Source organism: Vombatus ursinus, unplaced genomic scaffold (assembly GCF_900497805.2).
Source record: "Vombatus ursinus unplaced genomic scaffold, bare-nosed wombat genome assembly UNPS02014816.1, whole genome shotgun sequence".
Classification (NCBI taxonomy): domain Eukaryota; kingdom Metazoa; phylum Chordata; class Mammalia; order Diprotodontia; family Vombatidae; genus Vombatus; species Vombatus ursinus.
The window spans coordinates 9411614-9433583 of NW_020954594.1; the positions used below are offsets into that span (position 1 = coordinate 9411614).

General features: G+C 34.5%; 1 long non-coding RNA gene across 1 annotated transcript in view; it reads right to left on the reverse strand.

Moving 5' to 3' along the window:
• Nucleotides 1–21970, reverse strand: part of LOC114023195 — a 244761-nt gene that overhangs the window by 95724 nt on the left and 127067 nt on the right. Inside the window, exon 2 of the long non-coding RNA XR_003566758.1 lies at nucleotides 7139–7193. This is a non-coding gene — a long non-coding RNA (uncharacterized LOC114023195). The remainder of the gene's footprint in view (nucleotides 1–7138; nucleotides 7194–21970) is intronic.

Here is a 21970-nt window from a genome sequence, read left to right on the forward strand (position 1 = left end):
AACCAACCAACCAACCAACCAACCAACCAACCAACCAACCAACCAACATCTGAATAAGATATGGAAGTGGAAGTTTAAGAAGAAAATAGGTATAAGCTTTAGAAAGATTTATTAAGAGTTAGCCTAGATACTGCACCTCAGATATAGGACCCACAAAGAAATTACCTCACCACCATGGAATGATGTAGTCTTTTCACATTCCATATCAATCTCAAGTGGCTGGAGAAGTTTAGCGTCACTTGTATAGATATAAAATAGATATAAGCCTGAATGTGGGTCAACAACATGAGTGATAAAGAGTCTTGTGGGCCACTTCACAAGGCCACTGAGGAAGTGGAAACAACAAGCATTTATTAAGCACCCAACATGTGTGAGGCACCAGGATGAAACAATCCCCGTTCATAAGGAACTTACGTTCTAATGAGAGACAAACACATCTAAAAATATGTAGAATAAATGAAAACACATACAAAGTAACTATAAATTAGCTTGGGAAAGAGTGCATTAGCAGCGAGGGGGAATCAAGAAAAGCTTCATGTAGAAGGTAGTGTTTGGGCTGTGTGTTCAGGAATAAAGGGATCTCTGAAGGAGAAGAAAGGAGAGGAGGGAGTGCATTCGAGGCATGTGGGTCAGCCAAGGGCTGAGAATGTATAGAGATGGGAAATGGAATGTCATGTATGAGAAAGAGAAAGAAGCCCAGGTTGCTGAATTGCAAAGTACAGGAGAGGAAGTAATAATCAATGAGGCTGGAAAGAGAATGTGAAGCCAGGTTTTTATAGGGCTTTTTTTAGGGCTTTAAAAGATAAATAGAGGAATGTATATTTCCTCTAAAAGGCAACAGAAAGCCACTTGAATTGACTGGGTAGAGAAGTGACATGGTCAGATCAGCATTTAAGAAAATGAATTTGGCAATATGTATAGGAAGGACTGAAACGTGGACAGACTTAGGGTGAAGAGACCAGTTAAGAGACTGTTGCAAAAATATAATGGCCTGAATTAACATGATTAATAATGAGAAGGAATCAGATAAATGGCAAGATTTGGCAAGTGATTACATAGGTGGGAAGGGGAAGAAAAAGAAATCCAGGTTAATGTCAAGGTTACAAAGCTGAGAAAATGGAAGGATGGTATACCTTCAATAGATATAGAGAGGTGTGGAGGAGAGGAAGGTTTAGGATAAAAGATAATGATTTTGATTTTGGCATAGTGAGTTTAGATGTTTTCAGGACGTACACTTTGAAATCTCCAAAAGGCAAGTGTCCGTGTGGTACTAAATCTCAGGAGAGAGAATGGGGCTGGATACACAAACCTGGGAGTCACATGCATTGAGATGACAGTTAAATTCATGGAAACTGATGAGGAATCATAGACAGGTGAAATCATAGAAGGTGAAAAGAAAACAGGCTATTAACAGAATGTTTGGGGGTCAAAAATAGGGAATGATATATTGAACAAAGGAGAGTGAAGAGAGTTCAGACAGGTTAAGAGGTAAACCCAAAGAGATGAAAATCATCAAAAACAAAAAAGAAATAAGTATGTAGGAAGAGAGAGTGGTAACTAGTATCAAATGCAGCATAAAGGTCAAGAAGGGTTTTAGGACCGAGAAAGAACTGTCATTTCGCAGTTAAGAAATTACTGGTAACTGGAAAGAGAGGACTTTTTCCTCTTGTTAGTTAATGGGATACCACGGTAAAATAATTTATCACTCTAGGGGCCAACCTACTGACAATAAGCTTTTCTCTATGTAGCAAGAGTATTCCTGGAATGCCAAATATATAGCCTGTCAGTACGCAAACTCTTTCCAGCTTTTCAGAAAATGCCAGAGCTTGGGCTCCATGTAAATAGCCTTCCAGTACTTCGGATTACTTTAATTATTACTTGATGATGCAGTAAAGTGAAAATTCTTGGATTAGAGTCTAGAAGCAGAGTTCACATGCATATGCACATATATAAACATCATTCAATTATTTATTATTATGCTAATGATTTATAAATCAACACCTGATAACTCTATTCTAACATTAAGGGTGAGGGCTGGCATACTGTCAAGAAGCACACTGATTGTGTCATAACCAGGAGAATGGCCATGTACCAGTAGCAATACAAGAAAGGGAGAAAGGCAGACTGTGAAGGGCATGGCATAAAGGCAGCTAGGATAAAATTATTTCAATAGGAATGTGTATGGATGGAGACATGATTGAAGTAAATTAACATCAGTGAGAGAAATGATTATTTCTCTCTTATTATTTAATAACTAATTATTGTACTGGGACCGAGGTTTTTCCTCTTTTCTCCTTCCTCATCCAGAAATCAACCAGGGTGAGAAATCTTTTGCAAAGATTTACCCAGGCCAAAATCTAATCAGACAGTAAAAGAAATTCTATGTTTAGGTCAATGAGAGGATTCTTACTGTGTTTACTCAGACAGGTCTGAGGTCTTCCTTTTGTCAGATAGGTGATATGGAAATTGACAAGGCTCTTTGACCAAGATTTGGGTGATCCAAGTCATGCATCCCAAGATCCTCATTGTAATACAGTTCAGCCTCTCCCAATCAGAATTGAGTGTTAGCCTAAGGAATATCTAGTCTTCCAAGAGTCCACCACCAGGAGGGGTTTTTGGTCTAAGAGAGCCGACCAAATGACCATCCTTTTATTAATAAACATGCTAGCCTTATTAATGAAATGATTAAATTACCCAGAATCTATGTCTCTTGAACTTTTTAAAATGCCACATTAGGCATGGGATGGAAATGGGATGGAAGATTTGAGGATATGGAGGTAATAAAAAATATTACTAAAATGCCTTTCATTTCAGTTATACTTTACAGTTTTCAAAGCAATTTTATATGCTTGATAATCAAATTCAATGTGTGCTATGTAGGACAGGAATTATTACCATTATTTTACAAATGAGGAAATTGAGGCTTAGAAGGGCTAAAGGAGTTATCCAATGTTACACAGCTAATAACTTGTAGAACCATAAGTAGAACAAACTCCATCTGACTCATAGCCAACAGTTCTTTGTTTTACATACTGGTTCTTGGTTCCCTTCTCTTCTCATTAAAGCTATATTAATTCTACTTCCATGATCACATTTGACCACTCTTCCCCACCTTCCATTTCGATTAAAAGAAAAGTCCTAGGTGTTACAGGCAAGTTCTTAGATTTAGCTGTTTTTATTTGTCTAAGATGCCAATTTCGCTTTTAAATATGAAAATCCTTATTGAAAAATGGAACCTAGTTAGACAAAAAATATTCACATATAAATATACATAATTTTTTTCAACCTAGGTTAAAAACCAAATATAAGTAGGAAATAAATAAGTTCATGAAAAGATAACTACTACAGCAAAGTTCTTATCCCTTTTTGTGTCATGAAGCCCTTAGGTAATCTAATATATTCAGACATCTCAAACTGGATGTTCATTAGAGATCTTAAACTCAACAAGTCCAAAACAGAACTCATTATCAAAGGCAATACTATCTTTCCAGTCCCTCAGGCTCACAACCTAAGTGTCATCTTGGATTACTCAATATCTCTCACTCCCAATCTCCAATCTGTGCACTTCACCTTTGCAACATCTCTCCAAGATGCCCCCTTTTCTATTCTGATACTGCCACCACTGGAGTATAGACCCTCATCATGTCACACTTTGAATAGTGCAACAGCCTGCTGGTGGGTCTGCCTGCCTCAAGTTTCTTCTCACTCTAATCCATTCTCCATTAAGTCACCAAAGTGATTCTCCTAAAGTACAAATCCGATTATGTCACTCCCCTACTCAATAAATTTCAGTGACTATCTAGAACCTCCAAGAGCAAATACAAAATGTTCTGTTAGGCATTCAAAGCCCTTCATCATCTAGCGCCTTCCTACCTTTCAAGTCTTCTTATATCTTACTCCTCATTTACTCTATGACCCTGTAACTCTGGCCTCCTGACTTCCATAAACAATACCCTCAATTCCAGGTATCTTCTCTGGCTATCCTCCATGCCTGGAATACTCTCCTTCCTGAACTCCATCTACTGACTTTCCTGCCTTAAAGTCTTAACTAAAATTAAAACTTTTAAAGGTAGCCTTTCACAACTCCTTTTAATTCTAGTGCCTTTTCTTTGTTATTTCGTCTTGTTTACCCTGAATAAAGTTTGCTTTGTATATATATATTTGCATGTCATCTTCCCCATTATATTGTAAGCTTCTTGAGCACAGGGACTGTCTTTTGCCTTTTTTGTATCCCCAGCACCTGAAACTTAGTAGGATTTTAATAAATACTCATTGATTGATTGGCTGAGTACTTACTACATGCTTAAAACTATACAGGGCACGTTGAGATGAGAAGAGCACAGAATTTAGAGCTGAAAAGGCCCTTAGAGATGTGGTATATAAAATCATTACAAGAAAAGTTGCTAGTTGTAGAGAAGGGTACAATTTTATTGGAGAGATAAGAATTTGGACAGATAAATTTAGTAAAGAACAAAGAAGTATAAACTAATGAAGGTATCATGGCTTAGTGGAAAGATTCATTTGAAGTTAGAGGGCATTGTGTCCTACCCTGGTTCTGCCAGTTTTTGTTTGACTTTCAGCAACTCACAACTTCCTTTAGTGTTATTTTCCTTACCTATAAAATGAAGGTGTGGGACTAGATGATCTTTAAGATCCTTTTCCAGATTTAAAACTGATTCTAAATACTAAGTTGCATGGCAATTCTATAAGCACTATAAGCTCTATTAGTAGAGATTATCAGGTTCTGAAATAATCAAAGGCAGCTTCACAGAAGAAGACTATTGCAGACTGGATGGGATTCAATAGGCAAAAAATATAAAAGGACTGCATGGAGAACTGTATGAGTCAAGATACAGAGATAAATAAGAATGATGTGACTGTGTGTGTGTGTGTGCATGTATGTATGAGTGACATACAGGGGGTCAAGAGGGGGAACAGAATTTAGGGAAGCTATCTTTACTTGTGTGGAGGAGCATCTGAGTTGGGGAATAGCAAAACATAAAATTCATTAGATACGCTAGGGTCAAGTTATAAAGGGCTCTGAGTATCAAGTTAAGAAATTTTGACTTAATGTGTTACCTATAAAGCAACTCTCAAGTTTTGCTTGATATTCCTTCAAGAAACATTTATTTAAACTTACTATGTATAAAGCATGGGTCTAGATGAAAGTGGTTTTTTTATTCATTTTTATTTGGGAGCTGTGTGCAAAACTGATCAAGGGCTGAAGAAAAAGTGTGTACAAATGCACATACAAAAATAACATGTCAAAGTAAAAGGCAAGGCTGGAAAAGAGGAAATTAAAAAAAAATTGGGTCAGGACTATAGCCCTACTAACCATTTAGCTTAAGTTTGAAGTTCTTATATAACCTTTGGGTTCAGAGGTGGGAGAAAGTAGTACTTGAGGATAAACTCCCAAGGAATACAAGTAACATGAAAAAGAGGATTCTCCTGACTATTCTGACAACAAAAGCAATTTAAGGTCATTTAATAATTTATTAAATTAGATGTTTTCAATTTAAATAGATATAAAACAAATGGACATGGTTATTATCATGTAAATAGAACAAATAAAAAAGTTATTTTTAAAACAATCTGTTACAAAAATGTTATGAATAAATTTGAAGTACTAATGAAAAGATATTCCATACTCTTATGGATAGTCACCAAATCATATTTTAAGTAAGACTGAATAATATGTAATCAATGAAGTACCAAACATTAAATTTTAGTGTATTATTTTTTAACCAATAACACACCTACACCTATATGTGTTACATACTACTCTAGAAAGCCAGTACTATTTCCTTTAAATTTCTTGGAATAGCACTTAGCTCTGACTTGTGTATAAACAGGTACTTAAGATTGGCTATTTTCAAGAGGAATCCAAGGATATGTGAATTTGTCTAAAGAGGGTACTTTACTCTTTGGACTTTTAAAATGTCTTAAATCTTTAAAGAGATTCCTATAAAGGATCACGATACTAGTTATGAACACTGCAGTGGCCATTATATGCTTTCATTGAAAAGCAAGGTTACTTTATACATACTGTCTTGGGAAAACTATTGAGGTGGGATTTTAAAGAAGTCTAATTTGTAACTGATGAAATTAAATGAAACTCTGTGAAAAATATGTACCAGAATCAAGTAAATAAATATGCATGTCAAAAGAAGGTTAAATAAGAAATAAGTTTGGTCTATAATTCCAGCATTGTACTCAGTATCACCAAATGATACAAAAATAGAACGTTAAGTCTCCTGTCCTTAATGAGTTTTCAATCTAAATGGCTGAGGTTACAGTCTAATAATTTTTTTAGAAGTCAATGTCTAAAAGAAATTTTACAAATGGCAAAAAATAAAAATAAAATCAACAATATTTCCTATAATTGTTCTCCATGTTGTTTAACATAGACTGTTTAATGAAGTTGTTTCAAATACTGAAAATGTTTATGATAATATTTACCTGACTTTGATTCTTTGTGATTTGGATCTTGGGAAGAAAGTACATTTCAATGCTATTTTACCTTTACAGAAAGGCTCAAGCAAACTAAATTTAAAGAGTGCCAACTGTGGAAAGAACACCATATGGGCCACTGAAGGTAATTACAAAACAAGTTAGAAAACAGTTCCTGACCCTAAGGATGTAACTGGCTGGAAAATACAAATAATTTTTTAGTACTCAGCCCCTCAGGAGGGACATATCACATACAAGAGATCTTTACAACTTAGCAAAGGTATTATCATGATTAAGAAATCTGGATGCTAAGCCTCTTTTAGAAATGAAGACAGTTGTTAAAAAATCCAGGAAGATTATAATGAAATGAAGCAGAATAGAAAAAAATTATAGGGATTTTTAAAATACCAAGGACACAACTAAAGGCTAGATTGTTACACAAGGAAATGGAATGGCTGACAAGATTACTGAAATGGAAAAAAAGCTCAAAAAATAACTGAAATGCTGGTGACAGTTGGACTTGGGGAAAATGCTTGAAGTATTCTTGGAAATACTAAAGAAAAAAATCTAATCATTATATTTTGGGAAATGTGAAAAATCTTTTAAAAACAATAAAAAAAAAGCAATCTTCTGGAAATAAACAGAATTCAGAGAATTGTAAGAAGAAGAAACTCCAAGTTCAACTCACCCAAGCACATTATCTTCAGACTTCAAAATTGTGATGACAAAAATCTTTCAAGCAGCTAAAAGAAGAAAGACATAATTATTTAACAAAGAAGCATCAAATTGTGTTTCAGAAAAAATAATATTTTTAACAAAAAAAAACGATCAAAGAAACTGAAAAAAGTTTGTATAATATGGATTTCCAATGCAATATCAATTTCTAAGTAAATCTAAGAATTCTTTTTAAAAACAAAAACATACATTTAAAAACCCAGAGGAGCTTAAAGCATATGTAGAGCAAAAGAACTTAACTATGGTTTTAAATAGTGATTAGTTAGCCATTATCTTATAGCAGAGATTTTTTCCATAGGATGATGAAAATAAATCAACTTACATTGGTTATGAAATTACTAATACAGTTGATTTGGAGGAAAAACAAGTATAGCAACAGAGAGACAGATAATGAAAAAATGAAAAAGTGAAAGTGCTTTACAATGATGTAGAACTTAAAAAGGTGGGTGAATAAGGAGAGAAGTCATTGTAAGGATTCTTTTCATAGAAGAGCAGGGAAAAGATGAGATTTTATATGTATTTGAGTCAAAATACAAAATATAGTACTTTTTTCATTTTTTTTTGTTTTTGGCTTAGGATGAGTTTTTTAAAAGACATATGGATTTAAATAGAAATAATGGAATAAATGTTATCATGAAGCATGTTAGAGCAAAAAATGTTGAACTACAATAAAAATACTTGACAAAGTGAAATGTAAAGTAGAAAGCACAAAGAGAAATTTTTAAAAATCACAAAAATTAAAACCACCTCCAAAAAAAAGATACATTAATTTGGAGGGTTTTTAAAACTCCAGACCTGTCACTTGATTATGTGGAGGAAAATGCCATATGAAAACTTCCCCCACCCTTGCACAGCAGCTAATCCTGCTTGACATTGTTCTAGAGAAGACTGCAGGGACTTGAGTGGTTAAGTGATTTGCCCTCAGTCATAAAGTTAGCTTGTATTAGAGCAAAGACTTGAAGCCCTATTCAACCTAGGTTAATTCCCAAGGAGAACATGTTAGCCATTTTCCCATAACCCACTCTACTTTTCTTTTAATATATATGCAACAAATAATGTAGGAATTAAGCTTATAAAGAAGAATCTTAAAGAATCATGAGAAAACTAGCAATAATCTGGACATTTCAAATCATGCACTATTATGCACTATTAGAATATAATGACAAGCAAAAAGATGAGTAAGAAGTAACACATTTGAATAGGACACTGAATGAAATGAACTTAATACATATAATGGAGTACTTAAAGGAAAAATAATCACATAATAATTACCCCCCCAATAAAGGTAGAACATTCAACAAAAAATGATCACTTTCCAAGTCATGGCAAAGTATTAGGAAAATGCATAGGAGCAGAAAATTTAAATACTACATATACAGCTTCAGGATAAAGATATTAATATGATCAAAAAGTGTAGTGGAAATTTTTTAAAAAATGTTTTACTGAACAATGACTTCTGGATTAAGGAAGAAATTATATTTAAAACTGGCAGATTAGAGCAAAGAAAAGACAAATAGGAATATAGCATATTAAAATTTATGCAATATAGCCAAAATACTGAGAGAAACAAATTTATACTACTAGTAGTACTATTGCTACTACTACTATTAGTACTAAGAAAGAATAATATAATCATCAGAGACTAACTTTACATAGCTTTATGCTATATTTTAGAATTTAAATGAAATAGATATCTATAAGGTTGTGAACACACACCCACAAGGTAGTAAACATAACCGACCAATCTAAATTCACATGGAAAATGGAAACAGGCCATTCGTTAACAAATGATATACTATGTGTTAAGAAGTAAGTCCCTCTTACCCTTCCTTATTAACCTCTGAAAGCCTAAAAAAATATCACCCCAGGAAAAACCCTGGAACAGCTGAACCAGAAGAAAGATGAAGTGCAGCAGTCCAGTAGCCCAGGTAGCTTGAGGGATTAAATGGAAAGGACCTTCTTGTCCTGGGGGAAAAGGAGCAGTACAGAACTGGAGAACTAGAGCACAGAACAGCAAGCTAGCTGAAAGCCCTACCTCAGTATACCAGGAGGAGATCCTGAAACCCAAGTGGTAGAGCAGGCAAACAACAACACCAGGACCACCGAGTGCCTCAGGGAGGGCGGGACAACAGGTAGAAACCAGCTTGGAAAACCACCAGGTGCCTAGGCATTCTACAGTGACCTGATCTCCCAGTGCCTCACTAAAACTCTGGGAAGTGCTCCAAGGGGCCCCAGGTAGATAAACATCCTACAACATCCATCTGAAAGGAGCTGAAGAAAGCAAAAAGAAGGAAAGGTCCGGGTGAGCAGGCAACCTCCAGGGGCCAGAATACCCAATTCTACCCTGATCTAACTAAGAAAATGTATTGAGAGAAAAGGAAAGGAAGAGGCAGACAAGGATAAATTACATTACAGGAAAAGGCACAAAAACCTATTACAGTAGAGGGAAAGAAGGGAGGGAAATGAACATTGTGTGAACCTTACTCTCATCAGATTTGGCTCAAGAAGGAAATAACATAAGGTATAGAAATCTACTTGCCCATAGGCAGTAGGAGAGAAAAGGGGAAAGAAAAGGGAGGGAGGACAGAAAGGAGGGAAGAAACAGTAAGGGCAAAGGTGAAGAGAAGAGAGGGAGCTAATAGAAAGGAGGCAGGACTGAGAAAGGTGGTGATCAAAAGCAAAACACAAATGAGGAGAGAAAGGGAAAAAACAGAAAGAAAAGCATAAATGGGGGTGGAATAGGATGGAGAGAAAGACACAGATAGTAATTATAATTGTGGATGTGAATGGGATGAACCCTCCCATAAAACACAAGCAGAGAGCAGAATGGATTAAAAACCATAATCCTAAAATATGTTGTTTATAGGAAACATATTTGAAACAGAGCGACATACACAGGGTAAAGGTAAAACGCTAGAGTAGAATATATTATGATTTAGCTGAAGTTAAACAAAAAAAAAGCAGGGATAGCAATCCTGATCTCAGACAAAGCAAAAGCAAAAATAGATCTTATCAAAAGAGATATGGAAGGAAACTACATCCTGCTAAAAGGCACCATAGACAATGAAGTAATATCATTACTAAACATATATGTACCAAATGGTATAGCATCCAAATTCTTAGAGGAGAAATTCAGCGAGTAACAGGAAGAAATACACAGCAAAACTATACTAGTGGGGGATCTCAAACTCCTCCTCCCAGAACTACATAAATCTAACTGCAAAATAAACAAGAAAGAAGTTAAGGAGGTGAATAGAATATTACAAAAGATATATAATTTTCTCTGAAGAAAATGGAATGGGGATAGAAAGAAATACACTTTTTTCTCAGGAGTACATGGCACATACTCAAAAACTGACCATGTACTAGGGCATAAAAACCTAACAATCCAATGCAGAAAGGCAGAAATATGAAATGTATCCTTTTCAGATCATGATGCAATAAAAATTATATGTAATTTTTATTTAAGGGCCATGGAAAGATGGACTAAAAATAATTGGAAACTAAATAATCTAATCATAAAAAAGACTGGGAAAAACAACAAATCATAGAAACAATCAATAACTTCATTCAACAGAATTATAATAATGAGACAACATACCAAAACTTATGAGATGCAGCGAAAGCAGTTCTTAGGGGAAGTTTTCTATCTCTAAATGCTTACATGAATAAAACAGAAAAAGAAGAGATCAATGAATTGGGCATAAAACTAAAAAAACTAGAAAAAGAACGAATTAAAAATCTTCAACTAAACACCAAATTATAAATACTGAAAAGCCAAAGTAGAAATTAAGAAAATTGAAATTAAGAAAACTATTGAACTAATAAATAAAACTAAGAGCTGGTTTTATGAAAAAATCAATAAACTAGATAAACCTTTGGTTAATTTAATTAAAAAAAAAAAGAAAGAAGAAAACCAAATTACCAGTATCAAAAATGAAAAGGGTAAATCCACCACCAAGGAAGAGAAAATTAAAACAATAATTAGGAACTATTTTGCCCAACTGTATGCTAATACATTTGACAATCTCAGTGAAATGGATAAATATTTACAAAAATATAAATTGCCTAGATTAACAGAAAAGGAATCAAAATACTTAAGTAACCCCATCTCCGAAAAAGAAATTGAACAAGTCATTGATGAACTCCCTAGGAAAAAATCTACAGGGCCAGATGGATCTATAAGCGAATTCTATCAAATATTTAAAGAACAATTAATTCCAATACTACATAGACTATTTGGGAAAATAGCCAAAGAAGTAGTCTTACCAAATTCTTTTTATGATACAAATATGGTGCTGATACCTAAACTGGGAAGAGTCAAAACAGAAAGAAAATTATAGACCTATTTCCCTAATGAATAGAGATGCAAAAATTTTAAATAAAATATTAGCAAATAGATTACAGCAACTTATCACAAGAATAATACACTATGACCAGGTAGGATTTATACCAGGAATGCAGGGCTGGTTTAATATAAGGAAAGCTATCAGCATAATTCATCATATCAACACCAAAACTAACAGAAACCACATGATCATGTCAATAGATGCAGAAAAAGCTTTTCACAAAATACAACACCCATTCCTATTAAAAACACTACACAGCATAGGAATAAACAGAGTCTTCCTTAAAATAATAAATAGCATCTACCTAAAACCTTCAGCAAGCATCATATGTAATGGTGGAAAGCTAGAAGTATTTCCAATAAGATTGGGGGTAAAACAAGGATGTCCATTATCACCATTGTTGTTCAATATCGTACTGTAAACATTAGCTTTAGCAATAAGAGAAGAAAAAGAAACTGAAGGTATTAGAATAAGCAAAGAAGAAAGAATGCTATCACTCTTTGAGAATAACATGATGATATACTCAGAGAACCCTAGAGAATCAAGTAAAAAATTATTTGAAATAATAAACAACTTTAGCAAAGTTGCAGAAAAGGTAAAGTATGCAAGACATAGAAGTCAATGACTATGGGAATCTATTATTTGATAAAACCAAAGATCCCAGCTTCTGGGATAAGAACTCACTATTTGACAAAAACTGCTGGGAAAACTGGAAGACTGTGGCAGAAACTAGATATAGAACAAAATCTCACACTACATATACCCAAATAAAGTCAAAATGGGTTCATGATTTAGATATAAAGGCTGATACTATAAACAAACTGGGAGAGCAAGGAATAGTTTACCTGTCAGATTTATGGAGAGCAGAAGAATTCATGACCAAACAGGAGACAGAGAACATTACAAAATGCAAAATGTATAATTTTGATTACAGTAAATTGAAAAGTTTTTGCACAAAGTCCATGCAACCAAGATTAGAAGGAAAGTAGAAAATTGGGAAAGAATTTTTACAACCAGTGTCTCTGATAAGGGCTTCATTTCTAAAATATATAGAGAATTAAGTCAAATTTATAAGAATACAAGTCATTCCCCAATTGATAAATGGTCAAACGATATGAACAGACAGTTCTAAGATGAAGAAATTAAAGCCATCTATAGTCATAGGAAAAAATGCTCTAAATCACTATAGATTAGAGAAATGTATGGTATGGTCTGATGCGGAGTGAAGTGAGAACCAGGAAAACATTGTATACAATAACAGTCAGTTTGTGTGATGACTAATATTGATAGTCTTAACCCTTCTTAGTAAAGCAAGGATCTAAAACATCTCCAAAGGCCTTGTGATGGAAAATTCTATCCACATCCAATGAAAGAACTATGAAGTTTGAATGCAGATCGAAGTATTCCATTAGCTATTTTTTTTCTTCTGTTGTGTTTTGTTTCCTCTTTCTGGTGGTTCCTCCTATTGGTTCTAATTCTTCCTTATAACATCACTAATGTGAAAATACATTTAATAGGAATGTATATGTATAGCCTATATCAGATTGCATGCTGTCTTGAAAGGGAGGAGAGGAGGGAGGGGGAGAAAACCTTAAAACTCAAAAGCTTATGGAAGTGATTGTTGATAAATCAAAATAAATTAATAAAGTTAAAAAAGGAAATATAAAAATTAGAGATATTGGAAGAACATTTTGTGCAAAAATGGGCATAATAAAAGACAAAAATGGTAGGGACTTAACAGAAGTAGAACAGATTAAGAAGAAGTGACAAAAATATACAAAAGAACAATACAAGAAAGATCTTAACATCACTGATATCCAGGATAGTATGGTTACTGATCTAGAGCCACACATCTTGGAGAATGAAGTCAAGTAGGCCTTAGGAAGCATTGATAATCCTAAAAGATGATGCTGTGAAAGGGCTTCACTCAATTTGGAAAACTCAACAGTGACTAACAGATTGGAAAAAATCACTTCATGTTTCAATCCTAAAGGAGGGCAATGACAATTAGTATTCAAATAACTGAACAACTGTGCTCATTTCACACACTACCAGTTATGCTTAAGTTTCTGCAAGCTAGGCTTCAGCAATATCTGAGGTGAGCTGAGAATTGCCAGAAATGCAGGCTGATTTTTGAATAGGCAGAGGAACTAGAAACCAAATTGCAAACATTTGCTGGATTATGAAGAAAGCAAGGGATTTCCATCCAGACAAACATCTATTTCTGCTGCCCTGACTACAGTAAAGCCTTTGATTGTGTGAATCTCTAACAAAATGGGACAAGTCCTCAAAGAGATGGGACTACTAGGTCATCTTACTTGTTTCCTGAAGAACCTGTATGTGAGCCAAGAGGCAATAGTTAGAATCAAACATGGAACAACTGATTGGGTTTAAGATTAAAAAAGGAGTATGACAAGGTTGTATACTGTCACTTTACATATTTAAATTATGTGCTGAGTACACCATACGAAATTTCAGGTTGGATGAATCAAAAGCTGGAATTAAGGTTGGCCTTTCAGAAATGCAGATGATACCACTCTCATGGCAAAAAGGGAACAGGAATTAAGAACCTCTTGATAATGGTGAAAGAATAAGGTATAAAAGCTGGCTTTAAGTTCCTCCTCTTCCCCCATGTGAGTGAATATATATACACACACACACATACATACACACACACACACACACACACACACAACTAAGATCTTGGCAACTGATCACATTACTTCCTGGCATGAAATTAAAAGATGCTTACTTCTCAGAAGGAACGCTATGAATGCATACTAAAATGCAGAGACATTACCCTGCCAACAAAGTTCTATATAGTCAAAGCTATGGTTTTTCCAGTAGCAATGTATGGGTGTGAACATGGACTACAAAGAAAGCTGAGCACTGCAGAAGTGACACTGAATGGTGGGGCTGGAGAAGACTTTTGAGAGTCTTTTGGACAGCAAGGAGATCAAATCAGTCAATACTTAAAGAAAATTATTTCAAGCTAATCACTAGAAGGTCAGATACTGAAGCTGAAGTTTAAATATTTCGGCCATATAATGAGAAGACAGGACTCATTAGAAAAGTCCCGGTTGTTGGGAAAGACTGAAGGCAAAAGGAAAACAGGAAGGCAGAGGAAGAGATAGTGTCATGGAAACAATGAACATGAACTTGGAAAGACTTTGGGACACAGCAGAGAACAGAAGGGTCTAGTGCGTTATGGTCCATGGGGTCATGAAGAATTGGACATGACTGAAAAATGCAAAAAATGGGGAAAAGAAAACCAGAAAAAAATAAGAAGGGATAGACTTACAAAAAAAAAAAGTTGATTTGTTTCAGAATGGTTGCATTAACTCTTAGCTACACCAATAATGCATTAGTATACCTGCCTATCTACAACTTCTCCCACACTGACTATTTCTACCTTTTGTTATCTTTGCCAATTTGGTAAGTGTGAGGTGAAACTTCATAGCTATTTTGGTCTGAACTTCTCCACTGGTTATGTGGAGCATTAATTTACATGGTTGTTAATACTTTTGTTAATATTTTACCATTTTTTTGAGAAATGTTTGTTCATATCATTTGACTACTTGCATATTGGGGAGTGGCTTTGGAGTTTATATTATTTCTATCAGTTGTTTATATATTGTTGATACCAAAACCTTCCATTTGATACATATTTTTTTCCTGTGTGACTGCTACATAATTTTCTTGTGCTCTCTGAATTGATTATTATTTTTGTTATATTATGATTTATTCTTAAGGTCAGAAGACTACACAAGTCTTTTAGTTCCAACAAGGAACAGGATGATTACAGGGAGGAATGGAAAGACTTATAAAATTAAGGCAAAGTGAAACAGTCAGAGAGAGGTAAATAATATACACAATAAATGCAGCAATGTAAATGAAAAGAACCACCACCACCATAAATATTTCAAGATGACTGTTGCAAAATTATAAAGAACAAGTTTAGACTCAAAGAAGAGATATAAGAAGACATTCCTGATGCCTTATAGCGGTGTGGGTCCAGCAATGTGGAATACTGCATATAATACCATATGTTTTGGATGTATTGACTGGTTTTGATGAATGTTTCATTTCTTCCTCTTTTTGTTTCTTTCTTTTAAAATGGAATGGCTCTCTTGAGTAATCACAAATCTCTTCCAGGAGGCTCTCAAATATCTTGGGACTGGATTCAATCAATGTCATGTAATCAGTAAAGAGGAGCTTCTGGAAGATTGCACTATTCCCCACAATGAATGTCTTCTGGATTCTCTATTGGATATTCTATAGCACAGTGGTGAAAACTATGGAAAGCATACATTATTTCCATGTTTTATATCTCACCTGATGTTTATTATTGAAACTCTACTTAAGCCTTCAGTTAAAATATAGGATTATTGATGTCACATTTACCAAAGAATCTTACTTAGAAAAACACAGGACTTGTATTAAGAACAATTATGATCTATACTACTAAAATAAAGACCTACCTAACTGGATAGGAATTCAATGTATCAAATGATATATTGATATATCAATTTACCAATGACACATTGACCTATTATAGGGAGACAACTCACATAAAAGAGTCCCTTAATCATGTATTTCACTGAGTACAATTCTTTTTTAAAAATTTTTGGCAATCAACTAATAATGAACATAATAACTTATGTTCTCATTTTGTCAATTGTGAGGTTGTGACATGTTCTATTATTGAATACTTCATGTGAAGTCCTGTTGTTTCACTTCAAAGATGCCCTCATTTCTTATGCACATGAACTTCTTCTTCTTCTTCTTCTTCTTCTTCTTCTTCTTTTTAAAGGCAACTGGGGTTAAGTGACTTGCCCAGGGTCACACAGCTAGTAAGTGTCAGGTGTTTGGTCTGAGGCCAGATTTGAACCCTGGTCCTCCTGACTTTAGGGTCGGTGCTCTATCCATTGTGCCTGCACGTGAACTTCTTAAGAATTTTATGTAAATCAAAAAAGACACACACATCAGTGTTGCTATTTCCTTGCTCATCTTTTTTTTTTTTTGCCTTTTTTATTAATTTATTTTGACTTATCAATAATCACTTCCATATGCTTTTGAGTTTAAAATTTTTCTCCCCCTCCCTCCCCATCACCCTCCCCAAGACGGGACACGATCTGATATAGGTTATACATTTACATTCATATTAAACATATTCTCACATTAGTGATGTTGGAAGTAAAAATTAAAACCAATAGGAGGAACTATCAGAAAGAGGAAACAAAACTCAACAGAAGAGAAAAAAAAATAGCAATTCAACTTTCATAGTTCTTTCTTTGGATGTGGATAGCATTTTGCATCACAAGGCCTCTGGAGATGTCTTAGATCCCTGTATTACCAGGATGGGTTATATTTATCAATATTAGTTATCACACAACATGGCTGTTATTGTGTACAACGTTCTCTTGGTTCTGCTCATTTCACTCAGCATCTGATCATACAAGTCTTTCCAAGTTTTTCTGAAGTAAGCCTGTTCATCATTTCTTATACCACAATAGTATTCCATCACATTCATTTACCACAACTTGCTGAGCCATTCCCCAATTGATGGGGCATCCTCTGAATTTCAAATTCTTTGCCACTACAAAAAGAGCTGCTATGAATATTTTTGTACATGTGGGTCCTTTTCCCGTTTGTGTGATCTCTTTGGGATATAGCCCTAGAAGTGCTATTGCTGGGTCAAAGGGTATGTACATTTTTATAGCCCTTTGGGCATAGTTCCAAATTGCTCTCCAAAATGGATGGATCATTTCACAATTCCACCAACAATGCATTAGTGTTCCAATTTTCCCACATCTTTTCCAACATTTATCATTGTCCTGTTTTGTCATGTGGGCCATTCTGATGGGTGTGATGTGGTACCTCAGAGTTGTTTTGATTTGCATTTCTCTAATCAATAGTGATTCAGAGCAATTTTTCATTATGACTGTAGATGGCTTTAATTTTTTCATCTGAGAACTGCCTGCTCATATCCTTTGATCATTTATCAATTGGGGAATGGCTTGTATTCTTATAAATTTGACTTAATTCTCTATACATTTTAGAAATGAGGCCCTTATCAGAGAGACTGGTTGTAAAAATTCTTTCCCAATTTTCTACCTTCCTTCTAATCTTGGTTGCACTGGTTTTGTTTGTGCAAAAACTTTTCAATTTAATGTAATCAAAATTATCTATTTTGCTCTTCATAATGTTCTCTATCTCCTGCTTGGTCATGAATTCTTCTGTTCTCCATAGATCTGACAGGTAAACTATTCCTTGCTCTCCCAGTTTGCTTATAGTATCAGCCTTTATATTTAAATCATGAACCCATTTTGACTTTATTTTGATATATGGTGTGAGATTTTGGTCTATGCCTAGTTTCTGCCATACTCTTTTCCAGTTTTCCCAGCATTTTTTTTTCAAAGAGTGGGTTCTTATCCCAGAAGCTGGGGTCTTTGGGTTTATGAAATAGATTACTACAGTCACTGACTACTGTGTCTTACATACCTGATCTATTCCACTGATCCACCACTCTATTTCTTAGGCAGTACCAAGCAGTTTTGATGATTGTTGCTTTATAATACAATTTAAGATCTGAAATGGCTAGGCCACCTTCCCCTGCATTTCTTTTCATTAGTTCTCTTGATATTCTTGACCTTTTGTTCTTCCAAATGAATCTTGTTATTATTTTTTCTAACTCTATAAAATAATTTTTTGGTAGTTTGATTGGTATGGCACTGAATAAGTAAATTAGCTTAGGTAGAATTGTCATTTTTATTATATTAGCTCGGCCTACCCATGAGCAACTGATGTTTTTCCAATTATTTAGGTCTGACTTTATTTGCGTGAGAAGTGTTTTGTAATTGTGTTCATAGAGTTCCTGGGTTTGTCTTGGGAGGTAGACTCCTAAATATTTTATAATGTCTACAGTAAGTTTAAATGAAATTTCTCTTTCTATCTCTTGCTGTTGGGCTTTGTTGGTAATATACAGAAATGCCAATGATTTACGTGGGTTTATTTTATAGCCTGCAACTTTGCTAAAGTTGTTTATTATTTCAAGTAGTTTTTTACTTGATTCTCTGGGATTCTCTAAGTATAACATCATGTCATCTACAAAGAGTGATAGTTTTGTTTCTTCTTTGCCTATTCTAATACCTTCAATGTCTTTTTCTTCTCTTACTGCTAAAGCTAACGTTTCCAGTACGATGTTGAATAACAGTGGTAATAATGGACATCCTTGTTTCATCCCCAATCTTACTGGAAATGCTTCTAGCTTGTCTCCATTACATATTATGCTTGCTGAAGGTTTTAGGTAGATGCTATTTACTATTTTAAGGAAGACTCCGTTTATACCTATGCTCTCTATTGTTTTTAATAGGAATGGGTGTTGTATTTTGTCAAAAGTTTTTTCTGCATCTATTGACATGATCATGTGGATTCTGTTAGTTTTGGTGTTGATATGATGAATTATGCTGATAGCTTTCCTTATATTAAACCAGCCCTGCATTCCTGGTATAAATCCTACCTGGTCATAGTGTATTATTCTTGTGATAAGTTGCTGTAATCTATTTGCTAATATTTTGTTTAAAATTTTTGCATCTCTATTCATTAGAGAAATTGGTCTATAATTTTCTTTCTCTGTTTTGACTCTTCCTGGTTTAGGTATCAGCTCCATATTTGTATCATAAAAAGAATTTGGTAAGACTTCTTCTTCACCTATTTTACCAAATAGTCTACATAGTATTGGAATTAATTGCTCTTTAAATGCTTGATAGAATTCGCATGTAAATCCATCTGGTCCTGGAGATTTTTTCCTAGGGAGTTCATCAATGGCTTGTTCAATTTCTTTTTCTGAGACAGGGTTATTTAAGTATTTTACTTCCTCTTCTGTTAATCTGGGCATATTTATATTTTTGTAAATATGTATCCATTTCACTAAGACTGTCAAATTTGTTGGCACATAGTTGGGCAAAATAATTCCTAATTGTTGTTTTAATTTCCTCTTCCTTGGTGGTAGCTTCACCCTTTTCATTCTTGATACTAGTAATTTGATTTTCTTCTTTCTTTTTTTTAATTAGATTAACCAAAGGTTTATCTATTGTATTGGTGTTTTCACAAAATCAGCTCTCAGTTTCATTTATTAGTTCAATAGTTTTCTTAATTTCAATTTTATTAATTTTTCCTTTGGTTTTCATTATTTCTAATTTGGTGTTTAATTGAAGATTTTTAATTTGTTCTTTTTCTAGTTTTTTTTTAGTTGTATGCTCAATTCATTGATCTCCTCTTTTTCTATTTTATTTATGTAAGCATTTAGGGATATAAAACTTCCCCTAAGAACTGCTTTTGCTGCATCCCACAAGTTTTGGTATGTTGTCTCATTATTGTCATTCTCTTGAATGAAATTATTGATTGTTTCTATGATTTGTTGTTTGACCCAATCATTTTTTAGGATTAGATTTAATTTCCAATTATTTTTTAGTCTATCTTTCCATGGCCCTTTATTACATATAATTTTTATTGCATCATCTGAAAAGGATGCATTTAATATTTCTGCCTTTCTGCACTGGATTGTGAGGTTTTTATGTCCTAGTACACAGTCAATTTTTGAGTATGTGCCATGTACTGCCGAGAAAAAAGTATATTCCTTTCTATCCCCATTCAGTTTTCTCCAGAGGTCTGGCATACCTAACTTTTCAAATGTTCTATTCACCTCCTTAACTTCTTTCTTCTTTAATTTGTCCTTAGATTTATCTAGTTCAGAGAGGGGGAGGTTGAGGTCCCCTACTTGTATAGTTTTGCTGTCTATTTCTTCCTGTAACTCTCCGAACTTTTCTAAGAATTTGGATGCTATACCATTTGGTGCATATATGTTTAGTAATGATATTACTTCATTGCCTATAGTTCCTTTTAGCAGGATGTAGTTTCCTTCCTTATCTCTTTTGATAAGATCTATTTTTGCTTTTGCTTTGTCTGAGATCAGGATTGCTACCCCTGCTTTTTTTAACTTCAGCTGAAGCATAATATATTTTGCTCCAGGCTTTTACCTTTACCCTGTACGTGTCACTCTTTTTCAAGTGTGTTTCCTGTAAACAACATATTGAAGGATTATGGTTTTTAATTCATTTTGCTATACGCTTCTGTTTTATGGGAGAGTTCATCCCATTCATATTCACAGTTATGATTACTATCTCTGTCTTTTTCTCCATCCTTACCCCCCCGTTTATGCTTTTCTTTCTCCTTTCTCCTTCCCCCCCTCACTAGTGTTTTGCTTTTGATCACAGCCTCATTCAATCCCACCTCCCTTCTATTACCCCTTTCCCTTTTCTTCCCCTTTACCCTTACTGCTTCTTCCCTACCTTCTATCCCCCCCTCCCTTTTCTTTCCACTTTTCCCTCCTACTGCCTATGGTGCAAGTTAGATTTCTATACCTAACTGATTATGTTATTCCCTTCTTAAGCCAAATCTGATGAGATTAAGGTTCAAATGATGCTCATCCCCCTCCCTTCCTTACCTATGTTCTAACAGGTTTTTGTGTCTTTTCCTGTAATGTAATTTACCCTTGTCTGCCTCCTCCTTTCTCAGTACATTTTCTCAGCTCAGACTAATCCACTTACTTGGATCCATTTAACCCACTTGATTAGATTTTTTTTATCATTACATAAAGTCAACTTATATCCACCCCCTTTATGTATACTCCTTTAACATGGTATAATAACAATACAGTTCTCAAGAGTCGCAAGTGTCATCTTCCCTTGTAGGGATGTAAACATTTTGCCCTTATGAACAACATATTGTATCTTCCTGTCCCATTTACCTTTTTATGTCTCTCTTGAATCTTGTACTTGAAGATCAAATTTTTTGTTGAGCTCTGGTCTTTTTATCAGGAAGGTTTGGAAGTCCCTTATTTTGTTGAATATCCATCTCCTTCCCTGAAAAATCATGCTCATTTTCGCTGGGTAGTTAATCCTTGCCTGCATTTCAAGCTCCTTTGCCTTACAGAATATCATGTTCCATGCCCTACGGTCTTTTAATGTAGAGACTGCAAGGTCCTGTGTAATCCTGACTGTGGTTCCATGATATTTAAATTGTTTCTTTCTGGTTGCTTGCAGTATTTTCTCTTTAATCTGGCAATTTTAGAATTTAGCTATTATATTCCTTGGCGTTTTCAATTTGGGATCTCTTTCAGGTGGGGAGCAGTGGATTCTTTCTATAGTTATTTTACCTTCTGGTTCTAGGACTTCAGGGCAGTTTTCCTTTATGATTTCCTGAAAGATACTGTCCAGTCTCTTTTTTTATCACGATTTTCAGGTAGGCCAATAATTTTTAAATTGTCTCTCCTGGATCAATTTTCCAGGTCAGTTGTTTTACCCATGAGGTATTTACGTTTTCATCTATTTTTTCATTTTTTTGTTTCTGTTTGACTGATTCTTGCTCTCTCA